The sequence below is a fragment of the Lactuca serriola genome, chromosome 2 (assembly GCF_051521515.1).
Source record: "Lactuca serriola cultivar US96UC23 chromosome 2, Lser_US96UC23_V15, whole genome shotgun sequence".
Taxonomy (NCBI): Eukaryota; Viridiplantae; Streptophyta; class Magnoliopsida; order Asterales; family Asteraceae; genus Lactuca; species Lactuca serriola.
Genome location: NC_136409.1, coordinates 156520971 through 156540519, shown reverse-complemented (window position 1 = coordinate 156540519; position 19549 = coordinate 156520971). Strand labels below are relative to the sequence as shown.

General features: G+C 37.7%; 1 pseudogene; it reads right to left on the bottom strand.

Annotated features, from left to right (window-relative positions):
- Positions 1–6801: 6801 nt before the first annotated feature.
- LOC145089695 (GDT1-like protein 4) lies at positions 6802–18074 on the bottom strand (annotated as a pseudogene).
- Positions 18075–19549: the final 1475 nt, after the last annotated feature.

Genomic DNA, 19549 nt, shown 5'->3' with positions numbered 1-19549 from the left:
CCGTCGACCATTTGTGGGCCATGCAACTTGGATGAAGAGACGAGCGATCACATCCTTCTCTTATGCCCGATGACGAAGGTTGTCATGAACTTGATCTTATCTTGGTGTGAAATTTCACATGATGGATTTGATTCGGTCAAAGACATGTTGCTATTCATATCTCGGTGGTCTAAATGCAAAAAGAAAAGAAGCATGTTGAACACGATCTTATGTGGCGGATTATGGTATATATGGAATGACATGAACCACAAGGTTTTCAGAAACATCCCCATCGTACCGACGAAGACAGTGGAGAAGATAAAATCAATAACTTTCGTATAGTGTAAACATAGAGGTTCATTTAAAAACATGGATCAGAGAGTTTGGAATCTTGGTCTGTTTCTCTGTCTGTAACTTATTTTCTCTTGTTTTTTTTTCTCATTTCCTATTTTGTTTTGTACTTCCTCCTTGCACCGTTTGTTAGGTGTTTCTTTTAATATATATTTGCCGTTTCTAAAAAAAATATAATGTTCCGACGTTCTATTCGTTCATCGTTAATTTCCACGTGATGGCTTTGAGACCCATCATGTTTAGATCTTGTTTTCAACTCCGTGGTTATTTAGAACACATATATAAATGAAACCACCGAATCATTTAATGTCGATAAAAAAAAAATCAAATCGTTAATTTGAAAAACACGTGCTCTTAGTTTCTTCCTGATAATCACTTGCATGGGTTTTCTATGATTCCATGTACCCAATATGTTCCTGCCATAATGGTATATGGCTCTTTTTTTTTCCTCTCACAATTTTGCTATCACAACTATGTAGGGTCTCTTATTCTTTGATCATTTTTTTTGAACGGCTGTACTTATTATTTGATCAATTAAATTAGATAAAATTTTCTTCGCCACTCACCAGTTGAATTATATAATGATGGGCCCTGCTCGAGATGAAGGGAGTCTCTTTATGCACGTTTCTTACATGGGTCAATGAACCTATGAGTTATTTGACATCTTGGTGTAGGCTGTACTTGACTTTCCAAGCTTCTAAAGGGGTTTTCTTTACCACTCCCCATTTGAATATATTTGTGCAGGCCTAGGGGTGTAAGTGAGCCGAGCTACTCGTGAGCTACTCGTTAAAGCTCGACTCGAGATCGAATTAAACGAGCTCGAGCCTAGATATGAGGCTCGTTTACTAAATGAGCTCGAGCCGAGCTTCAATTAATGGGGCTCGTGAGCCTAAACGAGCTTAAACGAGCCTCTCTCTCTCTCTCTCTCTCTATATATATATATATATATATATATATATATATATATATATAGCGAGAGAGAGAGAGAGAGACTCGTTTAGGCTCGATTAGGCTCGCGAGCCCACTAAATTGTTCATGAGCCGAGCTCGAGCTTCATTTTAAGGCTCGAATCGAGCTCGAGCTTCCTCAAATTAAACGAGCCGAGCTCGAGCTTGGTCATGCTCGGGCTCGGCTCGGCTCGTTTACACCCCTATGCAGGCCCGTCCAGCGGATGGATGATGAGGATGGATGATAGGGGCGACCGTCCAGGGCTTATCATTTAAAGGGGCCTAAATTTTTTATGTATTATATATATATATATATATATATATATATATATATATATATATATATATATATATATATATATATATATATATATAGGGTTAGGTTATTTTGTTTTTTCACTATCTATTGTGTGCATATATGACTGATTCTGGACCAATCATTTTAGTTATTTTAAGAAAGTAATTAATGCATATTACATGTTGAAGATATAATGAATATTAATTACATATTCAGCATTTAATATGCATTAATTACTTTCTTAAAATAACTAAAATGATTGGTCCAGAATCAGTCATACATGCACACAATAGATAGTGAAAACATTTGAACCTAACTCTCTCTCTCTCTCTCTCTATATATATATATATATATATATATATATATATATATATATATATATAAGTATATATAGAAGCTAGTAAAAGTAAATTTCTTTCGATTATTAAGTTATTATAAAAAGAAATTGACGAAATTTGTGTATTTTAAGGGCCCTTTTGTTCCTTTTTGCCCCGGGCCCAAAATATGTTTGGAATGGCCCTGTATTTGTGTACCTTTTGTGTCTCAATATTGAGTGGTTCTAATGGTACTGGGCTTGCCAAGCTTGGTAGCTAGGGTCCTGTTATGTTTCAGTAACATAGAAGGATAGAATTGTCTTTTCACTTATGAGTTAGTTAGATAGTTTGGTATCTTCTTCTGTATATATGTATGTATTGATGATTAGAGTTTAATCATATGGAAGATTTCTTCTCATTGAATCTCTCTTTCTCTCTAATTTTTACATCACAACATGGTATTAGATTGAGCTTCTCATATCTTGATTTCTTTCTTCCATATTCTTTGATTTGATTCTTACGATGTCGTCTTAAACATCTTCTAATCCTTCTTCTTCTAATGCGATCAATATCTCCAGTCCTTTTTACATTGGATCTCCAAACAATCCAAACTCTATTGGTTAATTCAGTCTTCAATGGTCTCGGATTTGCTTCATGGAAGCGCTCCATGTTCATTTCTCTATCCACCAAGAACAAAATTGGCTTCGTTGATGGTTCAATCTGTAACATCCTAATATTTACCACAATAATTTTCATTTTTAAATAGAGAAAACATCAAAATTATAAAACCAATTCGTAAAACCCTAGGTGAATCAAATACAATCATCCCAAATTAGAGTATTAAAACACGGAAAATCATAAAATCTGCAAGCCGGAGTGTATAGTCAAGCATTCGCCTTCCCGTGATCATCTGAAGTACTTGAAACATATTTAATCCACAACTGTAAACATGAAGCTTAGTGAGTTTCCCAAAATATTACATACAGCTCAGCAAAATAAACAACTATGGGTTATCAGCAAACATGTGGATTAAGAATACATTTTAGGGGTTATCCGCAACCCTGGGGACTATCAGCAGTCTCGTGGACTTACAATTGTCCAGGAGATATCAGTAACACAGTTTCACAAATAACATCAATCATCAAGTAAGACCCAGTTAGTCAGCATGCATACTCTACTACACAGACAATATAGTGAGAAGACTCACCTTTCAGATAACAGCTAGACACAATAGCTCACACACAGAGTAGACGGGTACAACAAGTCACCTAACACCAATAAAGAAATAACCCTTTCAGTCTATACTCTAAAACCTAATTTTTGACCAAAATTCAACCAAGGTCAAAGTCAATGGTCAACCCTCCTATGCCCTACGTACAAGCTGCTCTATGCTAGGCGTAGAGCTTTAGAAAATGATGGGTCAAAACCAAGCTATGCTCAGCGTAAATGGATTTACGCCCCGTGTAGCAGACAAATTGCCAAAATTCCATTGAGCTCTTAATATAGAAATTTAGCTCCTCAAACTTCCAGTTATGAACCAAAGGAATGTTCTAATGGATAGAGTCTCTAACTTTATCCTTTTGCATGCCATTAATGAGCAGTAAAACCAAACCCTAAGTCCATGAAGTACACTAATGCTCAAGGTCTCATGCATGGGATAGATGAGAGTGATCAAGCTCTCATTTTTATGTTTCAACAACCCCAAGAAAAATAGGAAATGGTCTTCAAATGGTCTGGAGTAATTCATACTCACAAGAACCTAAGTTATGGGATAAAAAACATATAAATCCAAGACTAACTAGATCTAGCGTAAAAGAATACCAAGATGGGAACTTTATACCTTCTTGAGGTGGATAACAAGATGGAGTATTTGGCTCTACAAGGATTGGAGATCCTAAATGCTTTTCTTATGTTCTTCTCCTTCAAGGATGCACACAAGAACACTCTAAGACCTCAAATATCACACAAAGTGGAGGTTGGGCATGAAGAGGCCATTACAGAGTTAGAACCTTTAAATAGGCTCACAACCACGAAAATTAGGGTTTTCGCACTGCGCTCCTACGCCCATCATAGGCTATCCTACGCCATGCGTAGGTCATTAAGTTCACATAAGCATTCTTCCTCCTATGCTCAACGTAGGTAGTTATCCTATGCCTAACGTAGGACATATAAATGTTGTAAAAGACCAATTTAACCTTGGAAACTCATATCCACAGATACGGGTGTTACAATTCTCCCCCACTAGAATCATACTTCCCCCTCGAAGTCTGCTGCTGCAAATAACTTCGGGTAATGCTCCCTCATCTGCTCCTCCGGCTCCTAATTCCACTTTGAACCCTTTCGGTGCTGCCATTGCACCTTCATTAAGATTGTTCCCTTGTTGTGCATGGTCTTCGTCTTCCTATCAAGGACCATCATCGGTCGCTCGATATAATTCAGTTGATTATCAACCAAAATATCATCTAAAGGAACAACCACTGACTCGTCGGTAATGCATTTCCTCAGCTGTGAAACATGAAAAGTACTGTGAATCTGACTCGGCTCCTCCGGAAGGTCCAATCGATACGCTACCTTGCCTACTCTCGAACTCGGAACATACCGATAAACGTGGGGCATAACTTTCCCCGCTTCCTAAACTGGATAATGCCTTTCCAAGGCGACACATTTAGGAGTACCACATCCTCGAACCGAAATTCCAACTCAGATCGACGTAGGGCGGCGTAGCTCTTCTGTCGACTCTAGGTCGTCTGAAGTCTTTGCCTAACCTGTTGCATGAGATCCGCCATCTTGAGCACTATCTCCATACTCCCCATGACCCTCTGACCAACCTCCCCCCAACAAATCCGGGTTCGACACTTCCTCCTATAGAGAAGCTCTAAAGGAGGCATACCAATGCTGGCGTGATAGTTGTTTTTGTTTGAAAACTCGGAAAAGGGAAGGTAAGAGTCCCAACCCCCACCGAAGTCCAAGATGCAAGCTCTCAACATATACTTGAGCATCTGAATGGTCCGATCTCTCTATTTTCATCCGTCTGCGGATGATAGGCGGTGCTAAAGTGGAACTGGGTACCCAAATCCTCATGGAACCTCTTCCAAAATCTAGAAGTGAAACGAACATCCCGGTTTGAAACAATCAAAGTAGGCACCCTGTGATGAGCAACCACCTCTCGAACATAAATGTCGACTAACTTCTCAGCCGAAGAGCTCTCCCGGATAGCCGAAAAGTGAGCACTTTTGGTCAACCGGTTGACACACACCCATAGAGCATCAAATCCTTTTGTAGTCTTTGGTAACTTCATGATAAAATCCATGGTGATTTGCTCCTATTTCTATAATGAGACCTCCAGGGGCTGCAATTTTCCGTGAGGGAGCTGATGTCTAGCCTTGACCTCCCGGTAGGTCAAACACAGCTCCACGAACCAAGCTATATATATATATATATATATATATATATATATATATATATATATATATATATATATCTTCATACATGGCCATTAGTAACTGTCTCAGATCATGATACATCTTTGTCGCACCCATATGAATAGAGAATTTCGACTTGTGTGCTCGTCCATCAAAATATGTCGGGTCCCACCCAAATAAGGCACCCAGATTCTACCGTGCAACATCAACAACCCCCAACTATCATAATCAAAAGTTGATACCTAATACACCGCTCTCTATCTCTTTTGATTGTCCTCCTTGATGGCCTCTGACTGTGTAACCCTTATCATCTCCAAAAATGGGGTCACAACTGTCATCCTCAAACATATACCCTAAATCGGAGTACTAATCGCCTTGCGATTCAGCGCATCGGCCACCACATTGGCCTTACCCAGGTGGTACAAAATCTCATAGTCGTAGTCCTTTACAATGTCAATCCATCTCCACGGCCTCATATTCAAGTTGGGCTGATCCATTAGATATCTCAGACTATTATGGTCCTTGTAAATGGTTTATTGGACCCTGTACAGGTAGTGGCATCAAATATTGAGGGTGAAAACTACAGCCCCCAACTCCAAATTGTGAGTAGGATAATTCGAATCATGAGGCTTCAGCTACCTCGAAGCATAAGCAATTACATGCCCCCTCTACATCAATACTGCACCCAAGCCCATAATCAATGTGACATAATATACAACAAAATCCTCAACTTCCTCCGGGAGAATAAGTATCGATACCTCACAGATCTTCTCCCTTAAAGTCTCAAATTTCGCCTACTGCTCAGGCCCCCCAACTGAACGTGACATCCTTCCCCGCCAGCCTAGTCAGAGGAACTACAATCTTGGATAAATCCCTGATGAATCTCCGATAGTACCCCTACAGCCTAAGGAAAATCCAAATATCAGATGGAGACTTTAGAACCTCCCACTGCACAATTGCCTCTATTTTGGCCGGGTCGACTAACATACCATCCTGGTTGACGAGGTGTCCCAGAAACTGAACCTGGTGCAACCAGAACTCACACTTGGAGAATTTGGTGTACATCCTATCTGCTCGCAGAACCCCAAGAATCTAGCGAAGGTTGTCCTCATACTGCTCCTTGGTCTTAGAATAGACCAAGATATCATCAATAAAAACAATCACTGATCAATCCAACATAGGCTTGCTCACCCGATTCATGAGGTCCATGAACGCTACTAGTGTGTTGGTGAACACAAAAGGCATCACCACAAATCCATAGTGCCCATAGCGAGTCTGAAAAGTTGTCTTTAGAATTTCCTCCTTGGGAACTCTCATATGATGGTATCCTGGCCTCAATTTAATCTTGGAAAACCAAGATGCTCTCTGTAACTGATAAAAAAGATTATCAATCCTTGGCAGTGGGTGACGGTTCTTCACCATCAGCTTGTTCAACTCCCGATAATCAATGCACATCCAGTATGAACCGTCCTTCTTCTTGACAAAAAGCATCAATGCTCCCCATGGCGAGCTACTCGGTTTAATAAACTCCTTCCCCAACAACTCCTGAAGCTGAGAAGATAACTCCTGCATCTCGGGTGGCGCAAGATGATATGGCAGCTTCGCAATATCGGCGATACATGGGATCAGGTCGATCCTAAACTCAACCCGCCTCTCAGGGGGCATGCCAGGCTATTCCTCAGGGAAAACATCAGGAAAATCTCTCAACATTAGGACATCAGAAACTCACTTTTTCCCCTTAACCAGCATATCGACCACATAAGCAAGATACCCTATACATCCATGTTGAAGACAATGTCTCTCCTAGCAGCAGAATAGAAGTTAGATCCGACTCTAGTACCCTCACCATAGATAGTCAGCACTCCCCCACTAGGGTTACAAATCGTCACCAGCCACCTCTCGCAGTCAATCAATGCCCTGAACCGAATCAACCAATCCATACCCGTAATCACGCAAACATCTCCCATCGCAATAGGAATGAGATCAATTAGGAATCCAACGCCAAAAATGTCCAGTACACAATCTCGGTATATCTTAGAAGTCGAAATCGGCCTTCAAAGATCGATCCATGGCCTCATGAGCAATACTGAAATCTCTACAAAAAGATGTCGACAATAAATATCGACTCGCACCTAAGTCAAACAACACCAAGGCAGGTACAAAATTCATAAGGAAAGTACCTAACATAATCACAACATAAGAATATATAAAAAAAATTCAACAGAAATATAAAATAGACACATACCAACAACGACATCAGGTGCTGATCTGGCCTCCTCTGTAGTCAAATGGAAAGCTCGAGCACTAGCCTTTGGGGACTCAACCTTCCCATGAAGCCCATCAGTAACGCGCAGGGTCGTAGAAGCATGAGTCTGAACCTGCTTCTATGCAAGAAGTGGACACTTGGCCTTCGCATGGCCTGCTTGGTTGTAGCTGAAACAGACCCGCAAACCCATCGGACACTCCTTCACGAAGTTCCCCTTCTTGCTACACAAGTAGCATACCCTCCGTAACCGACATGGACCCTCATGACCCTTACTGTACTTGTTGCATGTGTGGTTCCTCTGACGTCTGGATCAAGAATCGGCAGGCTTTAACTGCTTATCCACCAGCTGCGACTGGACTGGCCTCCTATTTCTCCTCTGCATACCCATATTGGTCTCTCTCACCTGTAGTTGCAACTCAATCTCCCTCCTCCTAGCATTTGACTGCAGCTCAGCCAATGTCCGATTATAGGAGTTTATCATGAACTCTCTAATATATTTCTTAAGCATACTTAAATATCGGGTCATCTATGCCTGCTCAGTGGATACGTACTTAGGGTAGAACATAGCTCTCTCATGGAACATCCTAGTGATCTCGACCACCTTCTCTATCGTCTGTCCGTGTGACAAGTACTCCTGAGCCAATTGTTCCCTCTCCACTAAGGGAACACACTTCTCATGAAATATCTCAATAAACCGATCCCATGTCAATACGACATTCTCTACAGGTGAAAATTCAGCATTCACGAACTTCCAACAGTCCTTTGCTCCCAAGCGAAGTAGGTTTAGTGCAAAACGAACCTTCATAAAAGTACTCCTCAACATCAGAGATCCACCTTACAACTTCAATCAGGCCCTGGGGCCCATGAAACTCTAGGGGCTTTGTGTTGTCGATCTTCCGGTACTGCATCGAATCACCCCATGTGGTCCCGCGGTGGCGACAGCTGTTGTGGTTGTGGCAACATCAGCCTCGGTGAAAGTAGTGTAGCATCCGTCAAACATCTCGATAATCACGGGAGTCAGAGGGGCCGCACATTTGGTAAGTGCGACAAGGTTCATGATGGAGCTTTTCAATCTTTTTCGGGATGCCACAAATGTGGCAATCAGGGCCATATTGCGAGGGATTGCCAGCAGCATGCTCTAACATCCGACATCAGACTTTGTTATCATTCAGGTGCGCTCACGACGTGAGATTTAAGATCTCACGATGTGAGATTCAGAGGGTCCCCATTTTCTGTTAGCACCCTTGGAGCTCACGATGTGAGAATGGGTGCTCATGTCGTGATGCCTGCTCAAGATACTTTCTTGGACTGAGTTGACTAGTTGGGCCGAGTCGAGTGGAAATCGCATCGGGTTTGTTGTCACGACGTGACCCATGCTTGGCCATGACGTGAGGTGGGTTGACTTTGACCAAGTTTTACCGAGTTTGATTTAAGGATATTTTGGGTAATTCTGATAATTAGGTGTCAGGTTGAGCTAAGATTCAGATTTGGGACCTCATCAGTTAGTTTTCAATTTCCGAGGTGATTTTTCCTCTCTGTACTTGCGGGTCAAAGGAACCAAGGTCGGCCCCTTGGATTAGATATCATGTTATGTTATGCTATGTTATCATGATGTAGTGATTTGTTAGATTGGTATCCCGGTATATAGGCTAATGTCATGCTTAGTGATTTGTATGATCTGGCTGATTGTCTGTTGACTGTTTATATGTTTATTTCCTATATGTACACATATTTGGTTGGTGGTTGAGGCTTTACCTAACCAAAACATAAAATCAAGCTTGATTGCTTGGTATTAATAATTTGAATCAATGAACCCTACAATTAAAATACCCAAATCATCACCATGAAAGCTAGGTTTGAACCAATCACCAAGTAATCTCACCATAAGCCATAAATTGACAAATAGATCATACATTTAAAGTTAAATACATGTTCTGATCACAAGATTAAGCTTACATCAACATAAGAATAATGAAATAGGATTTGGGAATTTAGGGTTTGAAAACTGATAAATCGACCTTCAAACTCAAAAATCTCACAACCATTTGTTGATAGGAGCTTAGAGATAAATCAAGCAGTGAAACCATAGCATTAAACTCATAAAAACATCACCAATCGAGTATGAAATTCTGATTTGCAATTTCACAAAGCTCTAATTCGAATTTGGGGAAAAAAGAAAGAAAAATACCTTCCAAGCTAGATGCTAAGAACATTTTACCAAGGCTTCTATCAACAACTTCAAGCTTCAAACACCATAGAATTAGGGAGGAAAAATCAGGTTTAGGTGGTAAAAAAATCGTTGGAAATCAAATGGAGAATAAAGGGATAGATAAAGAGAAAAGATGGTGAAAACGCTAACTATAAATCAGGTATACGTCAAAGACGCGACGTGTCCCATTATTTTGGCCAGATTGTCAACTTTGGTCCTTCACACTAAATTCCTTTCAATTATGATCCCTAACTTAGGCCAAAACTTATAACAATTTATCTTTAGTCTACAATTGGTCTTCCCCCATCATAACTTAAGCAAACCTAGTTTCAGGATGCTTATTTGGGCAAACTCTCGGGTCAAACACAAGTTTCTCTAAGTTGACACTACTAGCGTCTTTCTACAAAAGTATCATTTTAATGCCCAATTCTCCATCAAATTTTAATTTTAAAAAAAAAATCAAAAGGTTATTATTGATATTGCTCTAAAAAAAGATGTTAGACATATCAATACTGAAAACATTAAATTCAAATTTGAAGATCTAGGGCTTGAAAACCCATCAAACAACACCAAACTCTCAAATCTTACAACTATTTTTTAGTTGGAGTTTGGAATTAGATCTAAGAATGGAATCACCATCTAAAATTCATATGATTATCATAAAATGAAAGAAGAATTCATATTTTCAAAATCCCAACACCGTAAAATGAAATTTGAAGAGAAAAGGGGAAGAGAATTACCTTCTACGCAAGAAGATGAAGAGATTTGTTCAAGACATCAACAATTGGACTTCAAGCATCAACTTCCATTGAGTTGTAGAAGAAAATAGGCTTGGAGGAGAAGGAGAGTGGCTGAAACGTGAGTAACATGAAAAAGGGGAGAAAAGGCTTTTAAGTGTTCATTCATATCTTTGGATATTTTGCAACTTAGACCCCTCCCTAGCAAAATTCTAGTCCAAAGGTTACCAAGACTCACCAATTCCTTCTCCAACCTCCTATTTAGCTTTAATAACTCACAAATGTTAAATGCCTTAAAATTTAGTCCACGTAAGCTAACTATGATGGTCAAAAGTCAAACCCTAGTTAATTTCCATATTTTAGCAACAAATCCCATTTTACCCATCTAGACTTTCAAATAATCATATAAATCATTTTATTCAAGGTTTTATCATTCAAATTATTATTTTAAGGTTATTTTAAATTTACCAAAATAATTTTTTCTCAAAAATTACTATTTTTCCCAAAAACCCAAAACTTTTAGGTCCAAAATCAAGATGTTACGTCGAATCACACATACTTCAACCTTGAGTGGCATCTCGTTCTAAAAAAAGTGAACATTATCATGCTTTCACTTCTCACATAGCCGGAAAAATTACTTATGTCATACATATCAAGGTGATGCGTTTTCTCATTGACCCAATTCTGATCAACAATGTGATTCATTAAATTCCAATACCAAAATCAGATCAAGCACAAATCAGCAAAATTGTGGGATTTTCCAAACAATTTTTTCAAAAACCGGTTCCTGACCTGTTCCAAACAATTTTTTCAAGAAAAATCTTTGTGCTTTTTCTTGGCCAAAAATGGGTTTCTACTGGATCTGGTGTCGACTAAAACTGATTTGTTTTCGTTGAAAAAAAAAACGGACCAATTTCCAAACTGGTTGAGATCGGATTAAAAATGTTGTTTGAGAACCTCTACGAGTTTAATAGTAATGTTCAGTTGTATGCCTGTATTGGACTAACCGAGTTATATGACTAATGGGCTTAGCCCATCAACAGAAAGCATAGTTGAGTATATATTTAAATATAAATAAGTTAAGCTTAAGCATTTATTAAATCTTTGCCAACTATCTTGTGATATATGTTGACTTATAAATTATTGTCAAATAACATACGCTATATGCATATCCCCAACCGTTACTTTTAGTTGCGTCATGCATTTATATTGTCAAGCAAATTGCCTAGTTTTTGTGAAAGGAAAAATGCATGCATGACCTCTTGCATTCCATTCATACCATGAAAGTTTATATACATATGAATTTTATTATTATTATTATTATTATTATTATTAATAAAGGAAAACTACATACACGACTGCATGCATTGCATTCATATCATGCAAGTTTATATAAATATGAAAGCTAAGAGTATGTTTGGCATCCATAACATGCACGATATTTAATATACGAACAATTACTTTGATTATTATTATTATTATTATTATTATTATTATTATTATTATTATTATTATTGTTGTTGTTGTAACAAAATGTTTTTTTTTCCAAATGGTACGAATTTTTTTCCAATAAAATATTTTTTTGTTGGTGATATGTATTTTCTAAGCATTTCCGACGAATATTACCATCACAAATTCTCCGTTTTCTAGTAGTCTTATGAATTAATGATCATATAATGTAGTTGAAAGTGGACGCCACAATTTAGTGAATTAACAGAGGTTCTTATATCTCTCTAGAGGATAAAAAATTAAACATTATTGATTGTGAAAGTTAGGATAAGACTAATAGGTCTGGGAGATAGACTGATCCAACTCTAAGAAATCTAGACAAAAATATATAAAGCAACATTCGAAATGAGGACATCCCACCAAACTTGAAAAGAATCAACAGTAAGATTACTCATCTTACGATGAATCGATGTCTACATTCAAACAAATGGCCCACAACGTGGTAAGCATCAAGTGGAAGATCAATGCACGTTCTTGAAAATCTTTTGTTTTTCTTATCCGAAAACACGATTGATTTTAGATAATGTTATGAGACTTGGAAGTGACCTTTTGTTGCTGATTATGGAAAAGGATGTCAAGATGTTCTAGTATTGTGAAACAAAGCTTTATTTAAGAGGCATATCTGCGTCCCCTCCTCCGGTACTTATTGTTTCATCATCATCATGGTCAATATATATATATATATATATATATATATATATATATATATATATATATATATATATATATATATATATATATATATATATATATATCAAAATGTGATGATGTATAAAATAATGTGATGATGTATAAAATAGTTATCAGAATATAAATCATATCATAAAGTGCAAAACATTGGTCGATGTTGTGCGATCATGTCAGACCCTTCCATTTCGAACCAGAAGTGTCTAAAACCATAAACATAAAAATGTAAGCACAAAGGTTAGTGAGTCTATTTCAACTCCTTCGACATCTTTCACCCGGTACGGGTCTATTTCACCCCCCCTAGTCTATTTCAACTCCTTTGGTATCTTTCAACCGGTATGAGTCTATTTCACCCTCTGGGTCTATTTGAACTCCTTCGGTATCTTTCAACCGGTACGGGTCTATTTCACCCCTACAACTAAGCATATAGTCATGTCAGCAAGGGTCACAAAGACAACAAACACATACATGCATATCAGCAAGTGTTACAAATACAACTATCATCTTACAAACATAATTCAGTGGGACGACATTGGTCCCTTCGACCCACAAGTACAGTGAAGAGACTCACCACTCAGTCGATACTCAGCTACTACTACTCTCACTGCCGAAACACAGGTGTTATACACCACCTAGAAAATCATACAAGGTACACCCTTAATCCATTTCCCAAAAACTAAGAGTTGGCCAAAAGTCAACTTAGGTCAAAGAGTCAACGATCAAAGACAAAGTCAATGTCATCATCACCCCTTCCACGTCGTGGCCTTCTTGGCCACATCGTGGGCACAAATTGACAAGACAGTCGACTGGTCTCTACACCATGACGTCCTAGTGGCACGCCGTAGGGACTAGTCTGAACGGCTTATTCGAGTTAAGTTGCATTTAACTCATTTTCAAGGGACCAAAAGCCCAGATCTACACCTTCCCAATGTCTTGATGGATAAAATTTCCAACCTTATCCATTAAGACACTCTACTAAGACAAGATCTCTAACCCTAGGTTCTAAAGATCAACAAGAAGTATAACTCAACCATTAAGTCCTTAATCTCAAAAGACACAAACCCAAACTTTCCAAAAAGGTTTTCCTTCACCCCAAGAGTCATAAATTTGGTTGTTTTATGGACATGCATATCCAATGCAAGTCTCCTCCATTTTAGGTCATTAAGAGTGATAAAGAGGTTTCAAACTTATGCATGGCACAAAAAATCAACTACACTTCAGATCCAAACCAACAACCACACCAAATGCACCTGAGATTCATAAAGTTGCAAGCTTTATGAGATATCACTACTCCAACTAACAAGGACAAGGAGTTTATGGGGTAAAATTCAAGATCTAGCATCCTAACATGATAAAGATTGAATCTTAGATACTTACAACGGTCCAGAAGAGTGCTAGGGTGAAACATAAAGACTTGCTTACTGAATAAAAGCTCACTTTCTTCTCCTTCTTCTTTCAAGAACTTTCAAGAACACCAAAGAGAGCTTCAACAATGGTGGAAATAGGTTAGGGTTTCTTCAGAGCTTTAGGAGGATGATGGAGGTTGAGGATGAGCAAACCCATGCCCCATCATTACTTTATATAGGGTGCAAAGCCTGAAAATTAGGGTTTCATTAAAATCAGCTACCACATCGTGGAACCTATGGCTACGTTGTGGCAGGTCCTTAAATCCCACGATCCTTAAAATACCACCATGCTGTGGCACTACTAGAAAAAAGGCCTTTTACGACGCTCATTGCGCGTCGTAAAACGCTCAGACGACGCGCAAATGCGTGTCAAGGAAGGCCCTGTCATAAAGAGAGACGATGCGCTTTTGCGCGTCGTCTATAGACGACGCGCATTTACGACGCGCATTTACGACGCGCGGTTATGACACGCAATGCGTATCAAGGAAGGCCCTGTCATAAAGGAAGACGACATGCATTTGCGTGTCGTAACCTTATGACGCGCATGTTTATGACACGCAATGCGTATCAAGGAAGCCCCTGTCAAGAAAGGCCATGTCATAAATGAAGATGACACACATTTTTGTGTCTCATAATTTTAAATGTTCTAAAAAAAATATTTACAATATCTAAATTTGATGTCATACAATTCATAATAGAAATAAAATATCATATACAAAAAATACAATCCATTGCATAAAATTTAATGTCATACAATTCTATTTTTTACAATATCTAAATTTGCATCTAATCTACTCTCTACATCAAATTCCAACTAAATAAAGTTGCATCTTGCCTTTCATAATTCTTTAAGACTAATGCTCCAAAAAGCTGTTATATGGATAAGAAGTTGTACATTGGCCCATCTCACTCAAGAAAGACTTAGCCAAATTCAACTCCAAGTCTTTACTGCATCTTGCTGATAATGCTGCAAGATTTGAATCAAGTGGCTTCATATTCTTTTCTTCCACCAACTTTACCTGATGCACAAAATACACAGAAACAAAAAAAACATTGTATAGGACAATCCAAAAACACATTATAAGCATAATAGTCAGTCCATGGACTTACTGTGGATCAATAATTGCAAACACCAAAGTTTGTTTGTGTGAACTTCACTTTTCTCATATAAAAACCTCTAATTCAGTTGATTGCATAGCCTTTGTGGACAACTGTTGGGGTTTCTCTTTGGGTTCTACTGAGGACTATGTCTGCAAAGTCTTTTCCAGTGGGTACCCTTGTGATTTTCTTGAAATTGTATTGCACCATGTTTGAATATTTAAGCAAAAACTGCATCAACACAAGTCATTATATCAGAAATCTACTGAATATTTGTTTCTTGGTATATACTGTTTTGAGTTTTGAGTGATTTCAGTGTTTACAAGACCAATGCCCTATGGGTTTTGAGTTAAATTTAATAAGATAATTGTGTTTATTTAGTTAAATGTAGTTGAAGAGACAAGAATAACATAGCTCTCGCTCTGTAGTCTATATAAGAACCGTTTATTTTGACATCCCACCATCAAAAAAGAAAATAACCCAATGACACCATACAAGAATTATAAGAAGCTTAACCTAAAACTTGGATTGCAAGTGTCGATTCATTACCATGGATGCAGATACATTAATAATAACCTCCTAAAGGGCTCAACTAATTAAGGTTAGAATAAGCCTAAAAATCAAGGAAAAGATACCTTTAGTCCCTGGTCGTTAAGGTCTTTCAAAGTATAATGAGTTGTTCCACTGAACTCACCGAGTCAACACAGTCCAAATCTGGAAATGTTTCTCGCCTTGGAAACACCTGGATATAAACAAAATGTATACAATTTAACCGCATTATTATAGAGAACAGTGTCCCCACTCTTGTACTAAAGAAGTTGCTTTCGGCTCATTAGTTGCCCATCACTTACACCATCCCTGCAAATAAAAAACGAAGTGAAGATTTAGTTTTTTTTTCTTTAATTGTACCACTTGAAATTATATTTATATATATACCTATAGAATATGATCCCCAGTGGTTTTTTCCTTGTTGCCTTCTCAAAAGATAGTAAAAGATCCCTGCATTTTCAAATATTCGAGTTACTACATTACCCAACTTATTAACATCCATAACATATACTATCTTTTGACCAGTCAACGAGACAAAATGCACCTTTGTTGATTTGCAAAAAATTGGATCAAACTTCTACAACGTTTTGCCTTGTCCAGACTCTAATTTCTGCGTGCAGCTGTTTTGACTTGTCCAGACTCTAATTTCTCTTCTACTTGCATATATTTTGTAATAGAATCAGATTTTTGGATTGTTTTTTGGGTATTTAATAATGAGGTAAAGCCTAAATTTATATAAAAACTATAACCCTTAATGGGGAAAAAGAAAACATACTTGCTCCATCTCCTTTTTTTGAGATGCTTTTGAATCTGATCTCCAAGCAATATAGAGCAAACACAGCCCAAAGAAGGCATAAAGAACTGCATTGTAGAAAAAAAACAATTTAGATGTCTCACAATCCTCATATTTTAAATTGAATTTTAATATATATATATATATATATATATATATATATATATATATATATATATATATATACACTCAATACATACCTGTAGCAACACTGTTTGTGTGTTTCCTTGATATTAGATTTGGAACAATCCTACCAAGCCCTGTAGAAAGTATCTACATACCAAATAAAACCAAACTAAACTTAGAAGCAAACTAAAATATATGTTTTTCATTTATGTTCACTAAAATATGAAAAGGGTAAAAAAGAAAAGTAGCAAACTTACAGTCATTACAAACAGAGCACTGAGTGCACCTGATAGAACAATTGACTTTGGATGATGCATTGCCATAAGAGCTGCTATAATAAAAGTTTCATCTCCAATCTAGATGGAAGCAATAAATGGAATATTGGGTAATGTAATTTTGAGAAATAAACATTTGTGGAAACTTATGTGTGCCTGTAAAAAAAGATAGGGAAAGAACATACCTCACTGACAAGAATCATTGACAAACTGGCAAAAAATGCATCCAAAACACCAAGACCAGGATCCAAATTTAGTACAGCTTTTGGATCAATCTTGTCACCTATGACATTGTTTTTAATTCTTTCCACAACAACCTGTTTCAAGTAAATACACGCATTAAGATGTATGATGAATAATAAGTAGAATCTTATTCAAACCTCAACATAGACTAGCATATAGTATTTAAATATCTAAAACTTTCTATAGCATAAAGAAACAAAAATTTGAAATCCAACTATAAAGTATAAACACAGGAAAGAGGAAACTTATAAATTAGTATTGAAAGTTCATATGTGTCTAAATGCTCATCCTCAACAGAAGGGTTTCCAATGTATAAAGGGTTTTAATAGTTTCAAGTTTGTTCACAAATCACAATATTATAGCTATATCACTAAACCTTCTTCTTTTGCTCCTCTGGTGAATCAAGAATAACCCCACTTTTCTGCAATACCTGTTGGATAACCTAGAGAAATTGGGACAATTTTAGCCCAGGGGTATTTTAGGAATTTTTTAGTAAACTTGCATTTTTATGTGGTATTTGAATTAGACTACGTTTCATTTGTGTTTAGTATAAAATAGGACTTGCATTACATTGTAATTTCATTCAAAATCATGTTTTTAATAAGTAGTTTTACCTTTGGCAAGAAGTAAACATTATTCCTCTGTTTTTTGGTTCATTCCCATGTTCATCTTTTTTTCTTCTACACTTCCTATTTCTCTTTTTTCTTTTGCCTTGGTGAACAAGATGCAAACTAAAATCTGCCCCTACATAATAGCAATTCTCTGATGACACTTGGTATTTAGGTCGCCACTTCCCCTGTTCATCTATTATTATTTTCCATTTAGCAAGAATCAAAGTCAAACAGTTCATGTTGCTGAAATCCATCTCCATTCCAACAATGGCATATTGCTTTTGTATTTGTATTCTAAGGAGAATTAGGTGCCCTACCCTCACCCTCAACCTAAAACAAATGCATATCTCAACAATTAGGCATATAATTTTATAAACTGGGGGATGATTTTCATGAAAAAAAACACAAGATTTAAGAAGGTGAAGTGATTCATGTTTAGAAATTAACATGAACATATATAAAATAAAAAACGAAAATAGAATAAATTGTAAAGGGATCGTAGAATTACCAGAAAAAGGAGCATATAGAGCACTGCTTTATAGAAATTGGTCCCCCCTTCAGCTCTTCGACAATCTTCATCTGGTGGAGGAGAGATATCTTCTGGCTCCAATGATTGCGTTTTTATCACCCACATCTTCTGGCTCCATCCCTTATGTGGAATTAACCTTCTCTATTACGTGCAAAGTTTTTTTTTGGAATGGAAGGCCTGTTGTATACTCACTGTTGCTTTCGTTTCCAACTATCAAACACCACCGAGACCACCTGCAATAAGGAAGCACGAACAAAGGAGAAAGAAAAATATTCATCTATGGAGGAGAGAGATGAGAGAAAACCCGGTGGAGGGGGAGAGACGAGAATGTGGATGCATCAATTAGGGAGAGAACAAACTCAGAGTGTGAAGTGAAGTCGGATTTAGGAGAAGTTGTACCAGTTTTAGGGAGAAATCGAACCAGTTGGTGTTTGTTGTTGATCTTCTTTGCTGATTACTGGCTCGTGAATAGAGAGAAAGGTTAGGGTTTCTTGATTGAGAAAAAAAAAGGAAGGCGGGATTTTTAATTTTTTCAGAATTTCATTTCCCCCTACTGTTAAAGGATGGAACGCGCGTTCCATTAAAAATTATAAAGCGACATCCTTAGACAACGCGCATTTTATTATAGGTGCCCTCCGTGTTTTTTTTAGACACTAATTTAAGGGCGCGCAATAATGCGTGTCTTCTATCCTTAAATTTTTTGAAGAGATGACATTTTTCTAATGTCACTCTCCTTTGCGCAACATAGATCAATGAGCGTCGTATTTTGCGCGTCGTAAAAGGCCTTTTTTCTTGTAGTGTGGTGAGGCTTCACCACGTCGTGGCCACCAAAATGAAGACTTTAAATTATATTGATTAACTCAAACCTGATACGGGTGTTACAGCTCTCCTACACTTGTATCAAACTTCCTCCTCGAAGTCCTCCGCTACAAAGAACTTCTAGTAATGCTCTATCATCTCTTTCTTGGGTTCCCATGTCTACTATGAACCCTTCTGGTGTTGTCATTGCACATTCACCAAACCTACTTCCTTATTCAGTAGCTGAGAGACGTGAAACGTGCTATGAATTCGACTGAGCTTGTTGGGTAACTCCAAGCGGTACGTAACCCTGCCACCCATGCAACAACCCTGTATGGACCAATATACATGGGGCCCAACTTTTTGTTAGTTTTTCTACGCATCAAATATAGGAAGTGGAAA